The following is a 27108-nucleotide window of genomic DNA, read 5'->3' as shown; positions in this document are numbered from 1 at the left end:
ACGTAGCCCAGCAGCACAACCTCAACATAATCTACACCGACGACACTCAGCTGATCCTCTTCCTCACCAAGGACCCCATCACCACCAAAGCCAACCTCCACGAAGGAATGAAGGCCATCACCGACTGGGTGAAGACCAGCCGTCTGAAGCTGAACTTGTACAAGATGGAGGTCCTCATCCTCGGCTCCAACCCTTCAGCCTGGTATGACTCCTGGTGGCCGACGGAACTAGGGGCAGCCTCGACACCCACCAACCACGCACGCAACCTGGGAATCATCCTCGACTCAACGCTCTCAATGACCAAGCAAGTCAACGCCGTCTCCTCCTCCTGCTTCAACACACTCCGCAAGACCTACAGATGGATCCCGACAGATACAAGAAAGACAGTCACCCAGGCCCTCGCCAGCAGCAGACTCGACTACGGAAACGCCCTCTACGCGGGAGCCCCGACCAAGCTCATCAAACGACTACAACGCATCCAAAACGCCTCGGCACGACTGATTCTCGACGTACCACGCCACGGCCACATCACCCCCCACCTGAGAACCCTGCACTGGCTTCCTGTCAACAAGAGGATGTCCTTCAAGCTCTTCACCCACGCACACAAGGCACTCCACAAGACCGGCCCAGCCTACCTCAACAGACGGCTCTCCTTCTACATCCCCAACCGCCAGCTACGCTCCGCTGACCTCTCACTCGCCACCGTCCCGCACATCCAAAGAACAACCACCGGTGGGAGATTCTTCTCCTACCTCGCCACCAAGACATGGAACACCCTCCCACTGAGCCTACGACGGACCCAAGACCTGCTGACCTTCAGGAGGATGCACAAGACCTGGCTGTTCGATCAGTAGCGCCCCCCCCCCCAGTGCCTTGAGACTCTCGCGGGTATGTAGTGCGCTTTACAAATGATTGATTGATTGCTTGACAGTATACAGAATTGTTTAACTAGCTCCAAGTAAATGGATGCCTCCTCAGGGCTTTTATTCAATACTGCTTGGACATGCAGATACTCTAATTCTCGAACATGTGACCTTAATTTAGGTACTGCATCTTTCTCTGACTAATTTAAGTCGGTATGGTATGTATTACTGCTTTGTGACCGAATTCTGGTTACAAAACAGTAATACTTTAACACCAGTTTAAACTGGTGGCAACCCATTCACAAAGGGATGGGTCCCATAGAGAATGGAAATAATAATGTTTATTAAGAGCAGGCATTGGTTCCACGGATCAGTGTCTACTCTTAAGAATAGAAACTTCAAGATTACATTTTTTTTCCTTTTGTTAAGGAAAACGGGGTGCATTAAAAAACCAGATTGCTTTATTAAAAAGCAAGCCGCCATCCCTGTGATTTTTTTATGGGTCGCAAACTGTGATGGAAAGTTCGATATGCGACCCACACCGAATCCCTAAATAAAACTTCATGAGTTTCATACATTAGGAATACCGATTTGTGATTTGGAGAGAATTGCAGCTAGGAAATAGGTATTCCTAAAGTCTGTACATCTGGCTCGAAGCTATACATGTATTGAGTTTTTCAAAGTTTGTGTGATTGCTACGTTATCTATGACTTTTGTGAAGGCATAAAAAACAAATGGCTCACATGGAGAAAGTTAGCATACTGCTGAAAAGAAATACTGAAATCTTAATTCATCAACCTCCCATTTGGAAAGGAACAAAGGTTTTCAGTGAGCTTCCGCAGAACACACAAGGCTTTTAAAATCGACCGTGGATGTCCAGACCACATTTGCAGTTGTTGGTCTATTCATTTTAGCAAACAAAGAGGCAATTTCCTTTGAAAAATTGGACGGTTCAATTTAAAGCTGATGAACATAAGATGCTCACAGCCCTTTTCATTAGAGAAAACAATGATGCCCAGCCTCGGGCACGCTGTAAGCCTCCATCGTGTAATAGACATAACAGCAGAGCATCGGCACATTATTTGTTTGCCTAGCATCCTATCTAGCTTGAAGTAGCTTTCTATTGTGAAGCATGAATACTGAAGTCTCATGGACAACCAGCCAATTCAACAACCACATGAATATTTCAACAACAGGCCGCTATCGGTGTCTACAATTTCAGATATTCGCTGTCTCTCATTTTTGACAATACACAGCTGTGCCAAACATCAGCATACAAGACTGATACTCGTTATAGATCATTATATATTTGTGGATATATTGATCTATAACGAGTATCCGTCAATTAATAACCCCCTTTCAACAGCTAGGTTGCCAAGCCTTTCTGATGAATCCTGCCAAGCTAAAAGTCATCTTGAACGATACTCCGTTAATGTTCTTCTCTGAAGTTTAAGCTCAAGAGTGCCTCAACGAAGTAAAGGCTAAGAAAGGACAGAGCTAGACTTTAATTGATTTAAATAGGCTACTATTAGCACTTTAATCTTTACTGTCACTCCCTAAAGTTCTTTTTTCTAGACTGAAACCGGGGCAAAAATGGTAGAGGTGGCAGGTTTCCCGTTTGCCACGAGGATCATATAGTTTAATCACGTGCTACTAAGGGGATCTAGTCTTGCTTATTCATGGGCGTCCGCAGGGGGGGGGGGGCAAGGAGGGGCGCTTTCCCCCCTCACCCCCCCTGGATCGCAAGTCCGTCTGGTGGGCAGCGCCCTCCCTTTGGGTGTACAGTCGAGGTGCAGCTGCAAGGCCCAATGCGGGCCCCCCTCTCCTGGGCCATGCTGCCATGGGCTGAAAGGGTAATATGACCCCCGGATTCCTTTCAGCTGTGGCAGACTGGGCATGGCTGGTTTTGTGGCCGTGATAAGCTTTCTTTACTGGCAACTCTCTCTTATCCTAATCTGCATAATGACTGCAGATGCTTGAAGTGGCCTTAGGTGTGAAGTGAGCCCTGCCCTGCATGATTGAAAGGCAGAGCATCCTGCAGGGCTCACAACAAACAAGCATTGGAAATGCAATAGGGCTCGCATTAGGAAAGTTTGAGCTATTGGTCTTATAAATGACATTTTTTTTATTTATGTGTTATTTTTTAAAATAGCTAAATTAATAGCTTTGTCATTTACAATGCCAATAGTTATAACTTTCGCAAATGTGACACCTATAGCATTTGTAATGCAACATGTTTTGTATTTACGTGACTTAGATGTAGTGGTAGTGTGAGGGCGGTAGAGTGAGGGCCTGAGGGCAGTAGAGTGGTATATTGAGGGCGGTAGAGTGAGGGCATGAGGGCGGTAGAGTGGTAGAGCGAGGGCGGTGGAGTGAGGGCGTGAGGGCGGTAGAGTGATAGAGTGAGGGCTGTAGAGTGGTAGAGTGAGGGCGGTAGAGTGGTAGAGTGAGGGTAGTAGCATGAGGGCATGAGGGCAGTAGAGTGAGGGCGGTAGAGTGGTAGAGTGAGGGCGGTAGAGTGAGGGCGGTAGAGTGAGGGCAGTAGAGTGGTAGTGTGAGGGTGGTAGAGTGAGGGCAGGGTGGTAGAGTGAGGGCATGAGGGCAGTAGAGTGGTATAGTGAGGGTGGTAGAGTGAGGGTGTGAGGGCGGTAGAGTGAGGGCGGTAGAGTGGTAGAGTGAGGGCGGTAGAGTGAGGGCAGTAGAGTGAGGGTGGTAGAGTGGTAGAGCGAGGGCGGTAGAGTGAGGGCGTGAGGGCGGTAGAGTGGTAGAGTGAGGGCTGTAGAGTGGTAGAGTGAGGGCGGTAGAGTGGTAGAGTGAGGGTGGTAGAGTGAGGGCATGAGGGCAGTAGAGTGAGGGCGGTAGAGTGGTACAGTGAGGGCGGTAGAGTGAGGGCGGTAGAGTGAGGGCGGTAGAGTGAGGGCGGTAGAGTGAGGGCATGAGAGTGGTAGAGTGAGGGCGGTAGAGTGAGGGTGGTAGAGTAGTAGAGTGAGGGCAGTAGAGTGAGGGCGTGAGGGCGGTAGAGTGGTAGAGTGAGGGCTGTAGAGTGGTAGAGTGAGGGCGGTAGAGTGGTAGAGTGAGGGTGGTAGAGTGAGGGCATGAGGGCAGTAGAGTGAGGGCGGTAGAGTGGTACAGTGAGGGCGGTAGAGTGAGGGCGGTAGAGTGAGGGCGGTAGAGTGAGGGCATGAGAGTGGTAGAGTGAGGGCGGTAGAGTGAGGGTGGTAGAGTAGTAGAGTGAGGGCAGTAGAGTGAGGGCGTGAGGGCGGTAGAGTGAGGGCGTTAGAGTGGTAGAGTGAGGGCGGTAGAGTGGTAGGGTGAGGGCTGTAGAGTGGTAGAGTGAGGGCTGTAGAGTGGTAGAGTGAGGGCGGTAGAGTGGTAGAGGAAGAGTGGTAGAGTGAGGGCGGTAAAGTGAGGGCGGTAGAGTGAGGGCAGTAGAGTCCGGCCAAGGAAAACTAACAAAGGAAGCTAAGCATGCATGCAGAGAGGCGAGTGAGAGACTAGCGCTGCCTGCTCCATAGGCATTACAAAGGAAAGTGCGTGGCAGAAGTACAGGCTACCTGACTCTTCCCACGCACCCATTCAGTTGTTGGCCTCTCAGCTGAGTCTGCCAACTAGACAAACAAGAAAACTGAGACAACATATTTAAATAGCTAAAAGAGAGTCAGAATAGGGAAGGGACTCGGGGGTGATTTGTAGCTATGTTTGGCAATCCTACTCATTGCATCACTTCTGCCGAATGAAAAATAAGTGGAAATAATAGGCGAGTACAGCACAAACAACAATCACTACTTGAAACGCAACAAACTAGTTCCGAGAAAGAAGGACTGTTTCCCACTCTATATAAAGGCAGTAGCTTCTGGCACAACACAACCCCCTGTGAATTAGCAACATCTGGGTGTCATCTGACCGTGCTGGCAGCCTTCCAGCAAGGCAGCGCAGGAAACTCAATGAGGGAAAGCTAGAAGACATTCAATCAGGGAGCTGAAAGGAGGACCGAAACAAGCAGACTGCATCTGCGGGTACACCACGAGAAATAATCAGAAAAGATCAGGGTGAAGAAAAGAGAGAGCTCGGTCTTGTTTGTTTGGTCAGCTTGCTTTCCAAGCTACAATACCAGTTAAAAAACAAAAATAGTTTCAAAACGGGACCATTACTGGGTATAAAATCTTTCCACCAGCTTACGACAGCCGTTAGTGAGATGTGGCCAAGAAAGTAAAATAAGAATAGTTATACATTCTTTGCTGCTCGAGTATCTTGCATAAAATAGGCGTGAAAGTATTATTTGCGGTGTCATCGCACGTTCTCTGTGGAGAGCTGCGTGACTGAAGCCAGTGAAGAGCTACAGGCTGACCTACAGTCTTGGAGAGAGGCACATGTTCAACGTGTTTGTTCATGTCCCCTGTGGAGGGAGACCATGCGTTGCTTTATGAAAAAGCACCTTTCCGGTGTCTGCACTAAACGCCTCTTCGACCTAAGCAGCCACTGACATTTTATCCTTTCATCAAAGGTAACATGTGTTGTAGACTGGCTGTGAAAAGACAACGTAGCATGCTTTTAGAGATCTCCAATGAAGGGATAATGCGTTACTATTGTAGGGGATGTCTTAATGGTACCGATAGCATTCGTGTTAACCAGCATAAAGCGAGATACGGCCTGGCGGCCGTGTAAAGTGAAAGTACGGCTGGCCTGGGCAGTGAAGGGGAGGAGGGAGGAGAAATGCGAGTCACGGCAGCAGCAGCCTTTGATGTGCCGGCCGGCCGTGCAGTGAATAATTAGGGGAGGAGAAATGCCGGCTGGGGGAAGCTTGAGATGCCTGTGGGAGGGAGGCTGGTGGCTTTGATGTGCACGCGCTTTTTGCCAATGCGCTTGCGCATTGGGCTTGTTTTTCTCGGGCACAGCAACAAATTGCCGAGATGGTTAAGCTCTCGTTAAGCCACAATATAGCTCGCCAGCTATGCGCAAGCGCATTAGCAGGCGAGCCCTAAAAACCGAGTGATCTTAGTGTCACAATCGGCGCTGCTCAGTTTCACTGAGGGGAAAAGGAGAAGAGCAGAAAATGGAGAGATAGGCTATTCTTTTCTTTTATTTGCAACCGTTTTCTTGTTTTTTGTCCAAACAAGCATGTGCATCCAAAAGAAACATAAATAGAGTTAAACATAAATAGTGACATCAGTTGAATATAAGCACCTGGTGTTTTTTTATTTTCATGTCATTTACATAAAAAAGGAATAATGAAAAATTGGGTCGGTAAAGAATAGTGGAGATGATAACATCGAGTTGGTAGGAGGTAAGGAGGGGTGACCCTCACATCCATTCTTACCACCCTGATACATCCAAGTTATAACCCCTCAAGCCACTCTCCATTACTTGTTTTACACATCTGAAAAGGTTTCGCTACTCCCTGGCATCATGTTTGTTCATATCTGAAATATTGAATTCCTGTGTTCCTGGGTACATCTAAGGAAGTCTGGTGTCCACTTTTGCTTTTAATAGAAGTATCGAGGGAGAGGCACATCTAAAAGAGGCTAGACAAACAAAAGAAGGTAATAGGTGGGGGAGATGACATAGCAGCATAGGTGAGATCTGAACATAAGGGGCAAAACAAGTACATAGAACAAGACGCTTGAGGAAAGGGAGATGGGGAAGGAGTGATGTGTGTGTAATGGCAGAATCATTGAGAGAAGGGAAGAGTCTTGGTTAGGTAAAAGGAATAGCATGCACAAGAGAAATGTAACAGGCTTGGGGAGAGTGGGAGGATGGAAGGGGAGATAATGCTGTAAATAAAACAAGAGCAGTGGCATAACCCAAAATGATGGGGTCCCTCTCCGCAGAATGTGATAATGGGCCCCTGAGTCTCCCACATCTCACAGATATTCAGGACCCTGGGCTGAATGGGAGCCCCGTGATGGGTTGGGGGCCTCCTGAAGTGTTGTGGGCTCATCTGTGCTGCAGGGGCCTGTATTGCGTCCTGTCCTGGCACAAGAGGTGAAGCAAGGTACGAGGTCGCAGAGAAGAGTAGTAAATAGCAGTGCATGTAGGGCAGAGGTGGAATCTTGAGAGACAGAAACAGTGAATTGAGGGTAGAGGTGAGAGGAAATAAAACATGAAGAGTTGAGCATGGAAGGGAGAGGTGGACATAAAGGGGGCAGAACCAGTGAACAAAGTTGAGGCTGGAGAGAAAGATGAAAGGTGAAAGGAAGTGCTTGCATACGAGAGGTAGATATAAGAGAAGTGGAGCCATCAGGAGAACTTAAGTGTCATGGAGAGGGTATGGTGAGTGTTGGATGTAAGAGGGTAGGACAACCAAGAGCAGGTAAGAGGCAGGGGGAGAGAGGCAGGGGAGAGGTAGAATTTAGAGAGGTAGAACCAGTGCGAGAACGTTAGAGGCTGTGACGAGACGAGAGGTTCAGTAGGCCGGTAGGTAAGAGGTGAGTGTAATAGAGGCAGAATTAGTGAGAAAGGAAAGAGACAGTAGTAGAGATAAAGTGAAGTGTCGAGCATGGAAGGGAGAAGCGGTTATAAAAGAGGCAGAAACAGTGAGACAAGGTAAGAGGCAGGGAGGTGTGTGTAAAGGGGGCAGGCCAGCAAAAAACACTAGGAGGCTGGAGGAAGAAATGGGAAGTGAATGGCAGTACATGCATGGGACATGTAGATGTAAGAGAGGCGTAACAATCAAGAAACCTTACACAGAGAAGAGAGAAGAAATGGTGAGAGGTGGATGCAGAAGGCCAGAATCAGTGAGAAAGGTAAGAGGCAGGGGGAGAGAGGAGGCATACAGCATGGAGGAGAAAGGTGGATATAAGAGGGACATAATGAGAAAGAGAAGCAACAACGTTGGGACAGCAGAGAGTTTGATGTTAAAGGGCAGAATCCACAAAATAAGGTTTGAGGAAGAGACGAGAATAAGAGTACAGGATGAATGGAAATAGGTGGTGTAAGTAGCAAAATCAGTGAGAAACTAATAGAGTGTTTAGGAGGATGAAAATGTAGAGCATATGTAAAGGGGGCAGAGCAAGTGAAAAAAAGCTATAAGGCTGGGGAGAGGTGAGCAGTGATGGCAGTGCATGGATAGGAGAAATGGATATAAGAGAGACATAACCAGCAAGAGCACATAGGCAGAGTGGCAAGAGAGAGAAGTGGATGGAAGAGAGAAGAATCACCAAGAGATATTAAGAGGTTGGATGAAGAAGGAAAGAGGCGGAGAAGGTGGATGTAAGATGTGCAGAACCAGCAAGAGAACGTTAAAGACTTGGTGAGAGATTATAGATGAAGATTAGATCAGGGAGGTAGAGTTTGATGTAAGAAGGGCAGAATCAGCAAGAGGAGAGGAAAGGCGGAAGGGGAGAGGTGTATGTAATGGGGCAGGAACAGCAAGAGAAGATAAAAGGAAAGGGGAGAAGGAAAAGGCATAGCTGTATTTAGGATGGCATAAGCAACAGAGAAGATAAAGACTGGGTGGAGAGTTGAGAGGTGACGAGTAGGGCGTGGAAGAGAGATGCGAATGTAAGAGGGGCAGAATCAGCAAGCAAATATGAGAGGAAAGGTGGGAAGATGAGAGGTAAAGAGTAGAGCATGGAGGTATTAGGGCCAAGAGCAATGTAAGAGTGGCAGAACTAGAGAGAAAAAAATGTGATCCTTATCAACTGTTTTCCTTATATTAGTTTATAAAATGTGTACTGCAGATTTATGTTCATGAATGTGGTCTTTTAAAACCATACTCCTTATGTTTTGTAAGGATTTAAGCAATGAACATTGACGTTCTTGCTTTTTGGAGTAGGTTTACACCTTTTAGATACAAAATATTGCTTAAATTAGCAGTCCGATTACGGCATTTTTTGCTTATTTTTGGTATCCTATAAGTGTCTGTATGATAAATCGTTTATTTAATTGGGGAAGATGCCGATTTTTGTTAAAGTACATCTCAGGCTGTGTGAAATATTGATACATAGAGGAATGCTATGCTATGTATTAGAGCTAAGGGTTTCAGTTGGTTATGCAAAACTTGAGAGGAGGCGCATTGTGTGTTTGTGATGCAACTCCGCCTAGAAGTAGGTTTAGTACCTGTGGTGAGTGTGAAGTGAGCTCGCCCCCATTTCACGAACAGAAATAGGATTGTCGTTTTGCATTGGGGGGGAGGGGGCAGGGGAGAGGAGGGCAGTATAGAATGACTTAATTGACAGCTCGTTGTGGTGGCATATTTGTGGGGTTTTGCTCTTTTCTGTGTGTGCTTTGGGGGTTATTTCTGAGGAGGGCCTCTACAGTGAATTGCAGCTAAAGCCACTTGTGTGGGCTATATCTCTGGGAGTTCTGTGCTGGTATTAAGTACCCCATGCCATGGAATTGTTATTTTACCTTTTTGGCGGGGTCGATATTAATGTTGTTTTTAAGAAATAAGTATTGGTATGAGGCTCACCCTTTATGTGGGCCTTTGGTTGAACTGCAGCGCTTTGGTGACATTGTGGTGTTTGGGCACTGTCTGCGAATATACATTTTTCGGGCAGTATCAGTCATATGTATAGGGTGACCAGATGACTCTCACCAGGGCACAACTTTTCCAGCTTTGATTTGCAAGACCAGTGCATTCTGGGAGCTGTAGTCTAGGTTAACTTTATTTCAACCAATTGGTTGAACACACTAGCTAATAATGGAAAAGCAAACCCAGGTCTGGAAAAGTAATTCTCCCCATCACTTGCAGTCATCTTGTTGCCTTAATTATGTAGCACCAACAGAAGGAAGGAAGAACTCTTCCTTGGTGTATTTGAGAGATGCAGTTCTTTTGAAGAAGTGTCTGCAAAGTGCTATGCTTCTGTTGGGATCTGTGTGAGATGTCACTATTTTGAACAACATTTAACCTCAAGCTTCATTGGGGCATTGTCGGTGTGAAATGCAGCTCTTTAGGCAGGAATGGGTGTGGAGACTATACATGTGTGTGTATGCAATGGTGTCAACATGGGGTGCGCATATTTGAAGCAACTTTTCTTGCGCTAGCAACTGGAAAATTATCTCTTTGGACTCAAACTAATTGGCTTGTAATTGAAGGACGAAAATGAGCAATGAAATCAGCACAGGCAAACTTTAAAGTTAAATAAAGTTCATGTTATTATTGAGACAAGAAAAAACTAAAAATAATTCACCACCCCTTTAGTTTATAAACGAATAAAATGGTCATGAAAAACTAATACAACTTATCATTACCATCTACTATGCAATAACCTAGCCAGTATTTGACTCTCGGCTATCTCTCTCACCCCTTTACCTAGTTCTTTGGGTTCTAGGCCCTGTCCACTTTGCATTGGCATATTGGTCTCCTCTTAGACCTACCAGACACCTTCACACTGATCTTTTAGTCCTTTCTCAAACCTACCTGTATCAGGCTAGCACTGCCATATCTCACTGATTCCAGAGGTTTTATTATGTCTGACCCGGAACCTCTAGGCAAATTAAGAGGTAGAATGTTCACTTGACTTGCTACCCCACCTCCTTTTTCTTAAAACTAGAAGCAACTGTATTCATCCATCTCCACCATTCGGTCATCCCTCATCAATCCCCAGCAAGTCTTACTTGATATGATTTATTGCTTCCGGCCCTGCCTCTTTAACAGATTACTTTTCTCCTAAATGTATCTGTTAGCCCGGGGCATCTGTGTCCTAGCTTTAGCAACACCAGAAAGAGCTGGGGCTACCTCATAACCTCCCCCCCCATCTACAGTACTTTTTTACTCTCACCACATCACCTTTTTAGCATCAAACTCATCCTCCATTTTCTTGCCCCCCTACTCCTAGCTGAATGTAACTCCCAAGTCTGTCAGAACTCCTTCTCAACAAACCCATAAACTCCATTCTGTCCATCCTTATTGTTTGCCTTTTGGTCTCTTCCTCTGTTCTAAAGAGGTGTGCATTAGAGGAAATGTAGCCTTGCCACGTCTGTGTTTAATGACTTGCAGAGTACACCTAAAACCTACCCATTTATCAGTCCCCTGCTTTCCTTGTTTCAGTTTTCCTGCACCTGGCCTTTACATCTGCACTGAGATCTCCCTCTCTTGCTTTTCCACAGACTCTAAAGAGGACATTCCTCTGCTCAAGAAAATAAATGGAATCATTCATGGCTTTGGTACTTAATGAGTTGCTTCATTAATATTATTCTAGACAATGTGGCATAGCGAGGCTGACCCTACTAGCTCTTGAATTTGACACAATCGTCCACTGTATCATCAATGAAAGGTTTGCGGATGTGAATCTTTCTAGAACAACATCAATCTGATTCAGATATCTTTTTCCGGCCATTTTTTGTTTTTCCTCTGTTTTATTGTAGTTGCCAGGTCTTCTGCTGTGGCGCCTCACAAGATTTTTCTCTCCCCCCCCCTCCCATTGGTTTCTTTGTTTATTTAAGCTCTTTGTCTTATTAGATTATTTATTTAATATTTGTGCTCAATCATGTTGGAGGATGGTGATGAAGTAAAATGTTGCCCCCCCACCCCTCTGGAAAAATTTCTGCGGATGCCCAAGTGTTTATTCTAAAGTTTTGAATTTCTATGGCAGGCGGGGTGGCGAGGTGTTATTCCTGACGATCATCACTCAGGTTATACCTGATTGCTCATTTTTTTGGGGGGGGGGTAAGGGGGTGGGAGGAGAGTTTGGGGAAGTCAAAGGGAAGGGCACTTAGTTTTAGGCTTGGTCGGGTTATTTTTTCTGGTTGGATTGTGAGCTTTACATTGGTCCATGACACTATCTAAAGTAGGAAAGTCAAGGATACTTGGACCTTTGGCAATACTAATCTGATCTTTTTGGGGCAGCATGAAACACTTGCTTTACGCATGCTTCCTCGATGTAATCCTTACTCATATGTTACATTTTATAGTGTTTTTCAATGACCAATGCAACACAGTTTAGGATTGTCTCAGTAAATATCTGCAGTCTGAATGATCCGCACAAACGGCGCAAAGTTTCTCGAGGTCTTAGACTCATGGGGGCGCCTACAGGAAACTCACATTGAGGGTTCGCAATTATATCTTTTGAACACTTTAAGTTTTAGCCTAGTGGGGGGGACCACCAGGGTGTCAGGATAAAGGGGGTCTGCGTTCTAGCTCAACACAATTGTTTAATGCGGTCTTCACGCATTAAATCTGATCCCCAAGGGAGGTGGGTTCTAGCAGAATGCCGGCTAAGTGCGGAATCTTCTTTCACCCTTTGTTCAATCTATGGGTGCACTGCTGATGATCCTTGGGTTATTAACTACATTTCGGAGGAGCTAGCTCATTGGCCTCTCCTAGTTATTATCTGTGGAGACCTTAATATTAATCTTGCCAGTAATTGGGGGACAGACAGTTGCAGAAAATATATGGGGAAGAAACCCAAAGTCTATCAAGCTGTGAAAAATCTAATGCATACTCACGGGCTGAGTGATGTCTGGTCTAACCTTAACCTGAACCAGCCGGGATATACCTATTATTCTGCCCCACATCATTCTTTTGCCAGACTGGATTATTTTCTATTATCAACCTCCCTTCTCCATGAAAGGAAAATAGATGACCTACCATGAATTTTGTCAGATCACAATCCTCGCAGCGCCTTGAGACCCTCCCGGGTGAGTAGCGCGCTATATAAATGCCGTGATTGATTGATTGATTGATTTGATCTTAAGCCTAAGGGGCTGCTTGTTTCGGAAGCCAGTTTCAACTTGGAGCTTCGAGAGAGCATCATTGTTTGATATAAAATATCTAATTCTCATGAACGGCTGGATCCAGGACTTTTTGGAAATTAATACTGGAACAGCTCCAATCATGGTTGTTTGGGATGCCCTGAAGGCAGGTATTCGAGGGGAGACACTGCAGTTTTCCTTAAGAAAAAACAAACTTGAGAGGGAGCAGATTTTAGATCTCCAGAAAAAGCTGGGCCTAGCAGAAGAAAAACTTATCGGTGCAGTTCAGAGGGGAACAGACATCGAACCTGCCCAGCTAGAATTAGCCATCCACTAGGCAGAAATGGACTCAATACTGGTAGTAAAGGCAGCCGCTAAATTGGTCACTGCTAAGGAAAAGATCTACGAGTACAGTGAACAAGTCGGCTATCAACTACCCACAAGGACAAAACAACACTTTATCATAAACTAAGTACACTCAATACAGACACTCATAAGGGATGTCACTAGAGAGCCCTGTGAGATCAGGGGTGGCCTTTCATGATTTCTATTCTCGACTATATACTGAAGAAGTTAATGAGTCTCAGGATAACAGCTATGGGGAGATAGATAAATACCTTGACTCAGTGCCATTGTCACACCTAGACACAGAGGATCGAAGGCAACTAGAAGATCCCCCTCCTTGGAAGAAATAGCAAGGGCCATAGCAAACCTACCAAACGGTAAGGCACCGGGCACCAACAGCATCCCAGTAGATTTTTATAAAGCCTTCTCTACCCAGCTTAGTGGAATATTTACAGTTTTGGTAGAACAGATTTTTAACGGGGCTACTCCTCCAGCATCCTGGGCAACAGCCAAGATAATTATCTTCCTCAAAAAGGACAAATCCCCCTTAGAAATGATATCGCCCAATTACTTTAATAAATGGTGACTCTAAAATCTACGCTAAAATTCTTTCCTCCCGATTATCCACCAAAATTGAACATCTGGTGTCCATTTGGCAACACGGATTTATTGCGGAAAGGGGCACCACTGATCATATTCATAGAACCATCACCCTGTTTGACGCAGCACAGGTGTCAGGAGACCCGATGGCACTTATACTACCTACTTGATGCAAAAAAGCATTCGATCGGGTCTCCTGGCGGTTTCTGTGGCGTGTCATGGAAAATATGAACTTTGGCCCAATAAAAGGCTTATACCTCAATCCTTCAGCTAGGGTTCTAATAAATGGGCAGTTAACTGGGCAATTTGAGATCACGTGCGGGACCCGACAGGGCTGTCCCTGTTCCCTGTTGCTATTTGCTATATTCATAGATCCCTTAATCAGAAAGCTCATTGATAATTCAGAAATCCTGACTATTAATAGGCATGGATTGTATGCATGCTAACGACCTAGCTATTGTCACATCTGATCCAGAGAGGGCTATTAAAGCCATAGAGCACGAAGCGCAGGATTTTGGGAAGATATCGGGGTTCTCGCTAAATAAAGAAAAAACCCAGATCGTTATCCCAGATTGTTATGAATAGACAGATCAACTGGGAAGACCATAGAGTGGTAAAGAAGGCTAAAAACCTAGGGGTAAATATTTTGGCTGACATCGACTTAATTGTGAACGAGAACTAGGAGCCTCTTGCTGTTGACACTATAAAAGCACTGAATAGGTTTAACAACTTACATCTGACTATCGTGGGTCGCTGCAACCTAATAAAAATGATGTTCTTCCTGAAATTTCTTTACTATTTTAGAGCAATCCCTCTTGAGTTTTCAATTTAGCTATACAGAAATTTGATTGCTTGTTCTCCCAATTCATCTGGGCATATTCTCAGCCCAGAAGATCACTTACATTTCTCTCTCTTCCTCTTGAGAGAGGGGTATGGGCTCTCCCAAATCTGCCATTGTATTACTGGGCTGCAGCTCTGCAAGGGTGTGCTATATTGCTTCAAGATCAATTTTCCACTTCCCACACGAAGCTCCTATCACCATTCGAATTACAGCTGGGTTCCGAGGCTAAAGGTTGTCTGTGGCGTCAAGTAGAGGTTGGGTACTTTAAGAGGGTAAGATTTAAGACCCTTATTGGAGCATACAAGGTATTCACTGCTATGCGTAAGCTTCTTGGCGTGGGAAGATTTAACTAATATACCCCCACTAATAACAACTCCAATTTGCCTGGAGTCTTCGAGAGCTATTATTTTAAAAAATGGCATAGTTCAGGGATAAAAACACTACGGGCTCTACACTCGCCCAGTGGGGTCATGGCCTTTGAAGAGCTTCAGACGAGATTTCATTTGAGCCAGAATGAGGTTTTTAAGTACTACGCAATTGGGGACTTTCTTTCACGGAAGGCCGCGGGGGCCCTTGGGATTTTATTTGGGAAACAGAATTTCATTGAAAGACTATCTGCACCCTATGTTCCCCGGCTAGGGTCCATCTATGGTTTGTTAAATCGACAAATGCCGGATGATATGATCATAATTTCTAAAAAATGGCAGCAGAAATTGGAAATTTCAGTTAATACCTTTCATCTAGCCTTTCAATATGCACAGAGCGACTTTCTATCGGCCAACCTCAAAGCACAATTTTATAAAAACCTGCTTCTTCCTTTATTATACGCCAAGCAAAATTGCTAAGTGGGGTAATGGGAAAGGCACGTACTGTCCCCGCTGTGCAGAATATAGTGCTGACTCTGTGCACATGTTTGCTTCGTGTATTAAATTAGGTCCACTGATTATCCAAATACAAACCTTTTTCAGCAAAGTAGTAGCACAGAACATTCTGCTAACTCCCCCGAACATCTTGTTAGGGATATGCAACCTCATTAGCAGAAGGGAAGGCCATAGACTCTGTAAATACATAATATATAATATGTACATTTCAAACCAATGAAGGGTAAATTGAAATAATAACAGTTGCACCCGGCATGTAAATCAAAACCTTTTATGCATAAATAAATCAACATGTCTCATAAGGAAAACATATAATATAAATTGCATTTGTGTAGTCATAAATTCAACACGTAGGGCTCAAGTCAAAATATTGTATGTACGAATGAGGATAATTGCAAAATACTGCCCAGGTGGGCATTGTGGTAACCGTAATCTGCACATTGTGCTTTTAAAATAATCACTTCTCCAAATGAGAACATTTAATATAGATTTTATGTATGCACTAATAAATTCAACATGTAGGGTTTACATCAAAAGAATGTATGCTCGGATGAGGAGTAATCTAAAATACTGTCAAAGTGGGCATTATGGGTATATCTAATATGCACATTGTGCCCAGTGGGGAAAAACCAAAAACACTCAAACATTATGAATAGATGTACAACTGTGAAATCCAACCCCAACAATTTAGATGACATAAACTTACATTAACAATCTTATTTCAAGAAGAAAATATGCCCCATGTGTAAAAGAAAAAGGAGGTGATTAAAAACCATTAAAACATGATTTCGCAAAGGAATATAAGAGTGAAAAGACAGCAGGTCATCACTTAAAATAGCATATCTACACACAGATATATCAGCTAGTACTTTAACCTAAATGTAGATTAAGTTCCTCATCAGTTTTGAGCCCATTAGGGGCCTTCATGTCTAGTCCTAGGATATACCTTGATTCAAGGCGTCTCAAAGACCATGTTATGTCACTTCCTCTCTTACTGTATGGTATTCCATTAATAGGAAAAAAATCTAAGACCATTGTTGTTCTCCTCGGAAACCTGTGTGAAATGTCTGGCCATTGGGTAATGTTTATCCCCAAGATTGATAGCTCCAAGATGTTCCAAAATACGCTTCGCAGGGTGAATTGTGCTCCCCACATACCATTTCGCACAAGGGCCAATTAACATGTAAATCACAAAATCAAAGGTGCAGGTAAGATGTTTGTCAATGGCTCTCTCCACCTCATGAAGAAGAGACTATGACTTGCTGATATTACTACTATTGCTGCAAGCTTTGCACTGTTTGCACATGAAGATACCTGGTCTGGTGTTATTGAGGCATAGATGTTATTGAAGGCATTCTTACTCAGTCTATCCTTCAAGGTCCTGCCTCTTCTGAATGTCACCCTTGGATGTTCTCCAATGGCATCCACCAGACTCTCTTCATTCATAAGAATCTGCCAGTGTTTCTCTAAAATATGTCTCAAAATACTGGAATTGGGTACCGACATGACTGGTTTGGAAATTAGCAGTTACTCTCTGTGGATCTGTTGTACTCATTGAATAGCACAATCTAGTGCTGATTCAGAGTAACCCCTTTCTTTGAATCTTGCCAAAATAATGTTGCACTCCTGTTTGAAAGCTTCCTCAGTAATACAATAGCGGCAAGCCCATAAGAGTTCACTGTAAGGAATGCAGTCAGTGTCATGGTGTGACTACTTTGGGCATGCTAAAGAAAGTATTCATTTATATCATATTTCAAAGAATGATTGGGAATTTATAGGAATAATTTAAAACATGCACTGAGCAAATGAAGTAAACGCATGGTCCTGCTGTTAAATGTGGGACACAAAAGTGATCAAGCAAAAGAAAAAGGAGAAACTAACAGTGGTAGACTATGTACAATTTGTTAAATATGGTTTGCATGAAACAATTAATGTTCATTAAAATGTTTCTTTGCACATGAGAAACAGAAGATAGACAAAGTTCTAGTGCTAAGTGAATACACTGGTTATCATAAGGACAGAGAGCATTTCTGAATGTTATTACATGAATACAAGTAAGGATGAGTATTCTCAGAAACTAAGTATAAAAACATAATTACACATAATATAACAAGAATTATTTATAATGTCATGTTGGTATAGAATACATACAATCCAAAAACAAAAAATTAAATGAACCTAAGGAAGAAAAAAGAGTGAGGATGTGGGAGAATGTGCAGAAACTCATGCGGGGTACCAGTGGCCTGAAGGTTGGTGTTTAGTGGACAGAAAGAGGCTGCTCATGCCACCCACCCTTTCAGGTGAACTGGGGCTTGGTGAGCCACTTCACACACTGTCTTACAGAGATGGCGATGGCGTTGCCCAGTATGGTGAGGGAGAAGCCTCCACCCAAACAAGGTAAGCTGGACAAATTTGTAGGCTTTTGGTGCCGTGTTCACATGGGGGTGGCGCTGTGGGACCCACAAAAAGGGCCGGCAAGAGTCGCAGGGGCAGCCCTGTCCAGGGACAGAAGCCATCCTATGGGCTATTGAGTCTTCGTATGGTCTCAATCTACATGCTAGCTGTCGCTATCTAAAAACGCTCCCGCACCACACCAGACATCGTTGGTACCCAGGTGCCACAAGGCCTCCGTTGGCGGTCCGCAGCAGTGTGCTGATGCCCCGCAATGCCAGCAGCATCTAAGGGGCGTAATCAGAGATCCTCAGCATAGCCCACCTGGGGTGATTTAGCCTGTTTCCCGTATGATCTCTGGAGTGGAATCTCTAGAAGGTCGTGACTGAATTCTGCACGGATGGGGAGCACTGGCGCAAACTCCTTCTGATGATCATGGGCTAGAAAGGCATGGTTACCCTAGCTACTTTTCTGTGGAGGGGTACTATGTTGCTGAAGACAGGAAGGTTAACTGCTTTCAGCCAGTGGGAGTGCATTGGGATTGTAACCTGGGAGATATTTGGGAGAATAGGGAGGTTAAATCCTTTGTGGCCCTACAGGAGGAATATTATCTTGCAGAGGTTCAAATAACTGCAGCTTGCACAAACCCTCAGGGACAACCGTGTTCTGGGTCTGGACCGCCCCGTGTCCTCCCCACTGGAAACATGGGTGTTGGGGGAGGCACTGGTCCACAAGGCGGTTTCCTGCCTCCACTGCACTATACTCAACAATGTGCCGAATCACCTGGGGGGACTGTGAGAAAATGTTAAACCGTATTAAGCCCGGCTGGGCTTAATACGGTTTAAAATCCTCCATAGGGTATTCTATAACAGATCCCAGCTCTATAAAATAGACAGAGCGAACACCTTCGATGTGCCTCCACTGCTTCACGGTTCAGAGCACATTTCTTCACATGCTCTTTGAAAACTGGTAGTTATCAGACTACTGGGAGGAGTAATTGGTGAGCTGGAAATTGTTCTGGGGGCTCCCATTCCAGGACACTGTAGTTGGTTATCCTAGGCATACTCAATGACGTGAACCTACTCAGGAAGCAATTGTTGTTTTGCATTTTGTGTTTTGTTGTTGCCAAGCGAAATCTGGTCAGGTGTTGAGTGAACTGAAGTGCCCACCAGGACCAAGTGGTGAGAGGGGATGAATCATTGCATAGAGAAGGAGAGAGCAATGCATGAAAGTCAAGGATGCCTTAAGAAATTTGAGAAGGTATGAGAATAGTGAAGGGCCTATCCTGACCCGAAGGATGATTTCGGGAAGTCCCGGAGTTGGGGCCCTCATCATAGCAGGCGATGGTTGTGGAGATGGGGTTGAGTAATCTGCACCTGGACCGAGGCCTGAAATCCTTGCTTTGACCCCTATGCACCAGGCAAGCTGTGATTGGTCCACTATGTACACTGCAATAGAACTGGGCATGCTGTGGGATTATTGCATGTACACTTTTTTTATTGATTTAGTTTTTTGCAAAACAATAAAAAAAAAAATATATATTTTGTAAAGGAAAGGGCTAGTCACTGAATTGGAGCAGGGGTCCAATTGCCAAAGTATGACCCACAAGCAATCAATCAATCAATCAATCAATCAGAGTACTTGTAACGCGTGCTACTTACCCGTGAGGGTGTCAAGACGCTGAGGTTAGGGGGTGCCGCTACTTCTCGAAGAGCCAGGTCTTGAGGAGTCTTCTGAAGGTGAGTAGGTCTTGGGTCTGCCGTAGGTGGGTAGGGAGGGTGTTCCAGGTCATGGCGGCGAGGTAGGTGAAGGATCTGCCGCCGGAGGTTGGTCGTTGGATGCGGGGAACAGCGGCGAGGGCGAGTCTGGCAGAGCGGAGCTGGCGGGTGGGGGTGTAGAGGCTGGTCTGGCATTGTGGAGTGCTTTGTGTACGTGGGTGAGGAGCTTGAAGGTGATCCTCTTGTCGATGGGGAGCCAGTGTAGGTCTCTCAGGTGGGGGGTGATGTGGCTGCGGCGGGGGACGTTGACGATCAGTCGGGCGGAGGTGTTTTGGGTGCGTTGTAGTCGTCATAGGTGTTTGGCTGGGATTCCTGCGTAGAGCGCGTTGCCGTAGTCCAGTCTGCTGCTGACGAGGGCGTGTGTTACCGTTCTTCTTGTTTCGGTCGGGATCCACTTGTAGATCCTGCAGAGCATGCGGATGGTGTTGTAGCAGGAGGAGGTGATGACGTTGACCTGTTTAGACATGGAGAGGGAGGAGTCGAGGATAAATCCTAGGTTGCGTGCATGGTCGGTGGGTGTCGGTGCTGTTCCCAGTGTGGTCGGCCACCAGGAGTCGTCCCGGCTGAGGGGGTGGGTCCAAGGATGAGTATCTCCGTCTTGTCCGAGTTCAGCTTCAGACGGCTGTTCCTCATCCAGTCAGCAACGACCTTCATTCCTTCGTGGAGGTTGGTTTTGGCGGTGTGCGGGTCCTTGGTGAGGGAGAGGATGAGCTGGGTGTCGTCAACGTAGGAGATGATATTGAGGTAGTGTTGGCAGGCCACTTGTGCGAGCGGGCCATGTAGACGTTAAACAGCGTCGACTGAGGGATGAGCCCTGGGGAACGCCGCAGATGATGTCAGTGGCCTCGGATTGGAAGGGCGGGAGGTGGACGCTCTGGGTTCTGCCGGAGAGGAAGGACGTGGTCCAGTCAAGGGCCTTCTCTTGGATTCCGGCTTCTAGGAGGCGTGTCTTTAGAGTGCGATGGCAGACCGTGTTGAAGGCGGCTGACAGGTCCAGGGGGACGAGGGTTGATGTTTCGCCATTGTCTAGTTGGCCCCTGATGTTGTCTGTGGCGGCGATGAGGGCTGTCTCTGTGATGTGGTTTCGTCTGAACCCGGACTGGGACGGGTCCAAGATGTTGTTGTCTTCCAGGTGGCGGGCCAGTTGCATGTTGACGATTATAGAATTCCAATAGAATCCCAGGTTAGATGTGCAGGACATCTAACCTGGGCTTCTATTGGAATTCTATAACGCATATTAGCAAGCCCATTATCGCAGTTTTAGCGGCAGTTTCCTGCCGCTAAAACAGCGATAATTTTAACAAGGTTCTAACTAATATGCCCCTAAGTTTTTAAATGCGAGGCGTACGTCTGACCTAAAAACATTGCCGTTTTCAATTTGGTAAATGATTGCAGGACCATCCATGCCTGGAATCACTTACTCAAACTTGTTTTGTCCACCATTAGCGGTGTTTTATAGCCGCTTTCTTTCGCGTTAGCTGAAAAGAAGAGAATGGAAGATTCAATTGCCAAAGTCTTGTAGTATTTGTGAGTTTTAAAGATAATGGTAAGTATTTAAAGTAGGCGGATTGAGGATCCTCATCTATGTGCCCTCCACAGCGCATTATTGATTGAATTTTGCCGGTTGGACCAAATTTTGTACCATGTTTTTATACTTATGTTTCGCCTTTGCACGTGCTGCTGCTGCAACCTCTAACCTCACCCGGGCGGGAATAAAACTGGAGTCACAGGTATAAAAGTGAGCTAAACTAGATGACAGGATGGACTAATAAAATAGTAAAGATAAACCAGATGAAGCAAAAAAACGTAGATTGAAAAGGCATCTGTGAATAGTGCATATGTGGAAACTAATAGTATCTCTGTCATACATAACCGAAAAGGGGTAGGATGGATAAGGCGAGGAGAGCACAAAATGACTGTGCTAAAAAAAATAATGCACAAATATTGGAGCTGCCAATTGATAGTGCACTGCAACATGCAAGAAAGGGCAGAGTTAGGTACAGGACATAGAAGTCACTCATTGCAGAGGGAATAATAAGCCAAGGTATTAACAGCAGAAAATAGTTAGACAGATTATCCATGCCAACTATATGGCACACTCAGTTTGAGAAAACAACAACCGTCTTGAGGAGGCTCAAAATTTTGGAAATGCTGAAATAGAAGATTCAAACACAAACCATTGATCCCGTTCATCAATAGTGTTAAGCTCATTATGGACTGATTGGACTGATTCACATCTTGTAATCCAAAAGCATTTGTTTTTATCTGCATACTCATACAGGAATATTATATATGGAGTTGGGGATTAAAAGGACACAATGGCCTAGGATCCCTTTAATGGAAACAGTTTGGTGAAAGCTTGCCCCACCTTCACATCATTTCAGCATGAAAACCGATCATAGTAAACTTGTTGAATAGTATGCCAGTATGGGGCATTAGGGACTATGAGAAGTACCCACACCATAGAGGTAGGGAAGAGGGGGTGGACCCTGCTTCTTGGTTTATAGAAGATGATTAAAGGTTCCTGGAAATTCACACACGTTGCGGGCAATGCACATTTCATGGAGCTTACATTGAGCCAATTGTTTCGTATTGATTTTCCCAGTATTGGTGAAGGTAAAACATCACTGGAACAGGCGGGAGAAAAAAGGACGTCCAGTAGAACGCACAGGGGTTTCTGTCAGCATATTGGGATGGTTTCTAAATGGGTTTCCCACTGCAGGGATACAAAAATAAAAAGTCATAGTTCTCAAAGTCCCGCACGGTTAGGAAGGGGGATCTGTTCCAGGGAGATCCATGGTAGTGGGAGACACAATAAGGGGATGGTTCCCAAGGTGGTAAGTATAGCTGTACTCCTTGAAAAGACAGACGGGAGGGTAATAAGTACACTAGTGTCCTTGGGTGGGCCAGTGATTGAACCTAAGGGGATCAGAAAGGAGATGCTGTATTCCCTAGATTCCCAGGATGTATGAAAAGGTGGACCATGAGGTTTACAGTAGAGTAGGTAACTGCCTAAGCACAATGCTGTCATCCTTGAGACTATTTTGCCAGATCCTGACATGGCTGCTGTAGTGATACCCAGCCTAGTATACTCTCACCTAAGTCTTCAGGTAGATCTTATGGGATCAGACGTTAGGCTCATGAGAAGGAGGATGTGCGTGGAGCCTGCAGTGGCACACCCAGGTGGGCAGGTGATGCCTACTATAGACAAATGGGACCCTGAGCATTAGTCTGTGTTCACACTAGACATGTCTGCTACAGATTGTCATTATTATCTGTCTGAAGGACAGGCTGCAGAGAACCCTGACTTGGTAGACACCTGCCTCGTGCATTTTAGGTGTACAAGTCTTGGTGTAGATATTCTTGAGGCTCCACTAAAAGTCCTGGTTTTCCGAGTCACAGTACAGCTTTTGGGGGCAACCCTGACCTCTTGGCATGTTTGTGTATTTTGGAGATGGAGGGGGTCTAGCAGGTGTTCAGTGGTTGTAGGAACACTAGATTAGGATAGTTATAGGTGCAGACAAATGGTGCTTAAGGGCCCAGATCATTCCACTTCTGATTACTTGGCTGGGGAGAACATCCAAAAAAGTGGGTAGGTTCATTTTTCTAATAAACAATGTCGTAACAAGTGTAGGAAAATGGGTAGGACTTTTGTTGTGAGTGAGTCTCACTAATTGAGTTTCACTCACTGATAGCTCTGTTAAAATGGATTGGGAGTGTTAGCCATCAGTGTCCGCCTTTTAAAACAAGTTCCGCTACTGCGCAACTGAGGTAAGAGGCTATGGGTTGGCTGCACATTAACATGTGTGATTGTCTGTATTCACAGTGGGACTATTGTCCAGCTTGCCCTGGCATCTGCGCACAGGTAGCCTATTACAGAAGGGATCCTTCTTGGATTGGTGCTGACATGGTGCAGGCCTCATACTGTGAGAGGCCTTTCATAGAGTAAGTCTGTCATGCTTCCCTAGAAAGAATGTATGTTTTACTGTGCTATACATTATGGAAAAAATCTGCACCAAAGTACAGTTTTTCCATAGTTATGCCTGGAGTATCGGGTGATGAATCGTATGGTGAACATGGATCACAAGTGAAGATCTAATGTTACCATTGTCATATTTGTTTTCCTTGAGGCTCTTGAAGATTTATCATACTTCACTGACTCAGCACCTAGTTAGATTCTTGGTTTTTGATCACCTTGCTTGTCCGAGATCCAAGACCAGATCCAAGACCTTCCCGCACAATAGGGTCATTTGCCAGGGACAGACTGGTTCCTGGGGGATAAAGGGGGCAGGGATGGAATTTGCATATGGTACACACTTTTAACACTGCACTATGTCTTAGAACTCCCAAGGAAAACAAAGGAGATTAGCCGAGGTCTCTGGGCCAATCACAGGAGGAACTCTACTTTGTAGTTTTGGAGGGAAAGGCCCAGCAGCAGTGGTAGTTAGGATGTGATGATTTCAGGTTCTAAGAGAGGTATTTCAACAGATCTCTTCAGGTCCCCATGTTGCAATATCCAAAAATGCTGTACAGGAGTGCTAAGATAGGGTAGAGTGGCAACATGTCACACTAGGAATTTCAACCTGGCAATTGGCATATATGTGTGAATTACTCTGTAGTATTGAGCAGTGTGTGCATTATCATGAACCTTTCCTTTTTATAAGTTAAACCACTAGCTAGGCGATGATTTATTGAGTGTTGATCGTCCCACACCTAAGGACTGGAGTACTAGCCCACACCACCTCATCTAAGTAGGTCTTGGACTGCTCTGCTTTGATACACAGTGATAGTGAAGTGCTACAAAGGGGCATTTATTACCGAGTAGATGGAAGGTTGGGTTCTCATGACTTGAGCTAAAAACTCACTTTCTCACTATATATAAATATATATATACATATATATATATATATATATATATATATACCTTCCAAGTCTTGGACACTAATAGCTCCGTTTTGCCTTTCCTTCTTAATTTTTAGTTTTATGTGTTTTCTTTTCTGATAATTCTAAATGGGGCGCAGCAGAGAATAGAAGTGAAATCTGCATGACATTTACCCTGGTTTTGAATTTCACTTTTGTTATGTTTTTCACCTTATAATCCAGCAGGGGGTTAATTGATGTGTTTCTTTCTCGGGGATGTGAAGTTGGGTGAAAGGCACATTAGGAAAAGCGCATTAGCAAAGAAGCTGCCACTAGGCATAGGACACTTTGATTAATTGCATATTATTAACCATGTATCTCTAGCAGAGGAAACATCATGCTAAGGCACTTGCCGGTAGACATCTAAAATTAAGTCATATGTTCAAGGTCACTTGACCTATATTTTCAGTACTTCAGGTGCCTGCTGAAAATATGTTGTTTACAAATATGTATTTTCACAGACATGCCTTTACTATGATTAGTGACATTTAAAACTGTTGAATTACAATTATTGATAATTTATTTATTTTGTTTGCAATCATGAGACCGTGGCCAAGTTTGAACAGATAGTCTATCTTCTAATGCCTCTCAACTCATGTAACCATGAATCCCCTGACAGTATGTCTTCTATGTTCAGTGGGTTCAGGATGCATTGAAAATGTGAAAGGGTAAAGGTACCTTCAAGGGATTATATTTACAATATTTGGTATCTATTTATAAATATAATTAAAGACCCAAATAAATGTTGGTCTATAAATGAATTAGGCAGTTCTGGTTATTGATTACATTTAAAACAGTCACACAATGGATATAGAAAGCCTTTAAACGAACATTCCCCAACAGGAAGTGTTATCAATTCTTACTGAATTGCTGGAAAGTAGACCGAGACCTCATGAGGTCCCTACTGAATGTATCATCGAATGTGTGCGCATTTCCCCTGGCGAAAATTTCTTTCTTTTTGAAAAGAAATTTTACCAACAACTCAAAGGAGTTGCTATGGGTGCTATTTATGCCCCAGATATTGCAAATATTTATGTGTCCTGCTTTGAAAATCGTTCAGAAAAGGGGGTGGTGATGGGGCAGTGAGCTAAATAACGGTGATGGATCAAGCCCTGATCTTTGGACTGGGTAAGAGTGGTCTGCTTAATTCAGACACTCTGTTCATCACCACCCCCTTTTCTGAATCGTTTTTGGCCACTATAGGTGTGGCAGGGTATACTCAGACATGAGTCCCTTGCTCACTGCTCCATCAGGATTCAAGCAAGCCGGGCCGACGAGGCTGAAATGCCAGAAACCGGTCCCCGGTAGCTTGTCTCCTTTCTGGTGAAGAATTGGCTTGGTAGTTTGGTCTGCCCTGTTCCCATGATGCACTGGGCCAGGGACAGACTAATTTGCATATAGCCAGGTTCTGAGCTGGGATGGGGCAGTGAGCTAAATAACGGTGATGGATCAAGCCCTGATCTTTAGACTGGGTAAGAGTGGTCTGCTTAATTCAGACACTCTGTTCATCACCACCCCCTTTTCTGAATCGTTTTTGGCCACTATAGGTGTGGCAGGGTATACTCAGACATGAGTCCCTTGCTCACTGCTCCATCAGGATTCAAGCAAGCCGGGCCGACGAGGCTGAAATGCCAGAAACCGGTCCCCGGTAGCTTGTCTCCTTTCTGGTGAAGAATTGGCTTGGTAGTTTGGTCTGCCCTGTTCCCATGATGCACTGGGCCAGGGACAGACTAATTTGCATATAGCCAGGTTCTGAGCTGGGATGGGGCTGTGAGCTAAATAACGGTGATGGATCAAGCCCTGATCTTTGGACTGGGTAAGAGTGGTCTGCTTAATTCAGACACTCTGTTCATCACCACCCCCTTTTCTGAATCGTTTTTGGCCACTATAGGTGTGGCAGGGTATACTCAGACATGAGTCCCTTGCTCACTGCTCCATCAGGATTCAAGCAAGCCGGGCCGACGAGGCTGAAATGCCAGAAACCGGTCCCCGGTAGCTTGTCTCCTTTCTGGTGAAGAATTGGCTTGGTAGTTTGGTCTGCCCTGTTCCCATGATGCACTGGGCCAGGGACAGACTAACTTGCATATAGCCAGGTTCTGAGCTGGGATGGGGCAGTGAGCTAAATAACGGTGATGGATCAAGCCCTGATCTTTGGACTGGGTAAGAGTGGTCTGCTTAATTCAGACACTCTGTTCATCACCACCCCCTTTTCTGAACTGCTTTGAAAATCAGCACATCTTAAAAATATCCAATCCATTCTCTAATAACATCCAAAAATGGCTGCGATATTTAGACGATGTATTCATCGTCTGGCATGGTACACAGTCTGAACTACAAGATTTTCATGTTTGGCTGAATGCTAGGAGTCAACATATTAAATTCACATTAGAATACAACACTAACAAAAGGAACTTTTTAGACATTACCATAAAGAATAATGCATCCAACCACTTATATACAACACTGTATACCAAGCCCACTTCCAGAAATACTTTACTAAACTACCAGAGTCTCCATCCCCAAGCCTTCAAGGACGGGCTTCCCTTTGGTCAATTTCTGCGTTTACGCAGGAATTGTACCTTCAAGGCTGACTATTTCTGTGAAGCAAAAAAACTAAAAGACAAGCTTAAAGCTAGAGGATATCCTGCTAAGCTACTCAAAAGGTCTATGAAGAGGGCATGGTACAATAACCGTGATGCCCTTTTAATGGTTAAAGATCGCCCTAAGAAAGATCATTTGATTTGTGTTTCCACTTTTGGGACTCACACCAATGCAATCAAAAAATTGTACAGTGGAATCTTCTGGTGTCAATACGTGAGTTTACACAAAAACCCATGTTTGCATTTAAAAGAGGG

General features: G+C 44.8%; 1 long non-coding RNA gene across 2 annotated transcripts in view; it reads right to left on the bottom strand.

Moving 5' to 3' along the window:
• LOC144819360 (uncharacterized) overlaps nt 1-27108 on the bottom strand; it is a 347175-nt gene that overhangs the window by 164922 nt on the left and 155145 nt on the right. For both annotated transcript variants that reach the window (XR_013607314.1, XR_013607315.1), the window contains exon 3: nt 15243-15341. This is a non-coding gene — a long non-coding RNA (uncharacterized LOC144819360). The remainder of the gene's footprint in view (nt 1-15242; nt 15342-27108) is intronic.

This window comes from Lissotriton helveticus, chromosome 2_1, assembly GCF_964261635.1.
Source record: "Lissotriton helveticus chromosome 2_1, aLisHel1.1, whole genome shotgun sequence".
NCBI classification, from domain to species: Eukaryota; Metazoa; Chordata; class Amphibia; order Caudata; family Salamandridae; genus Lissotriton; species Lissotriton helveticus.
The sequence above is the reverse complement of the archived record's forward strand: the minus strand, read 5'-3'. Positions and strand labels throughout refer to the sequence as shown.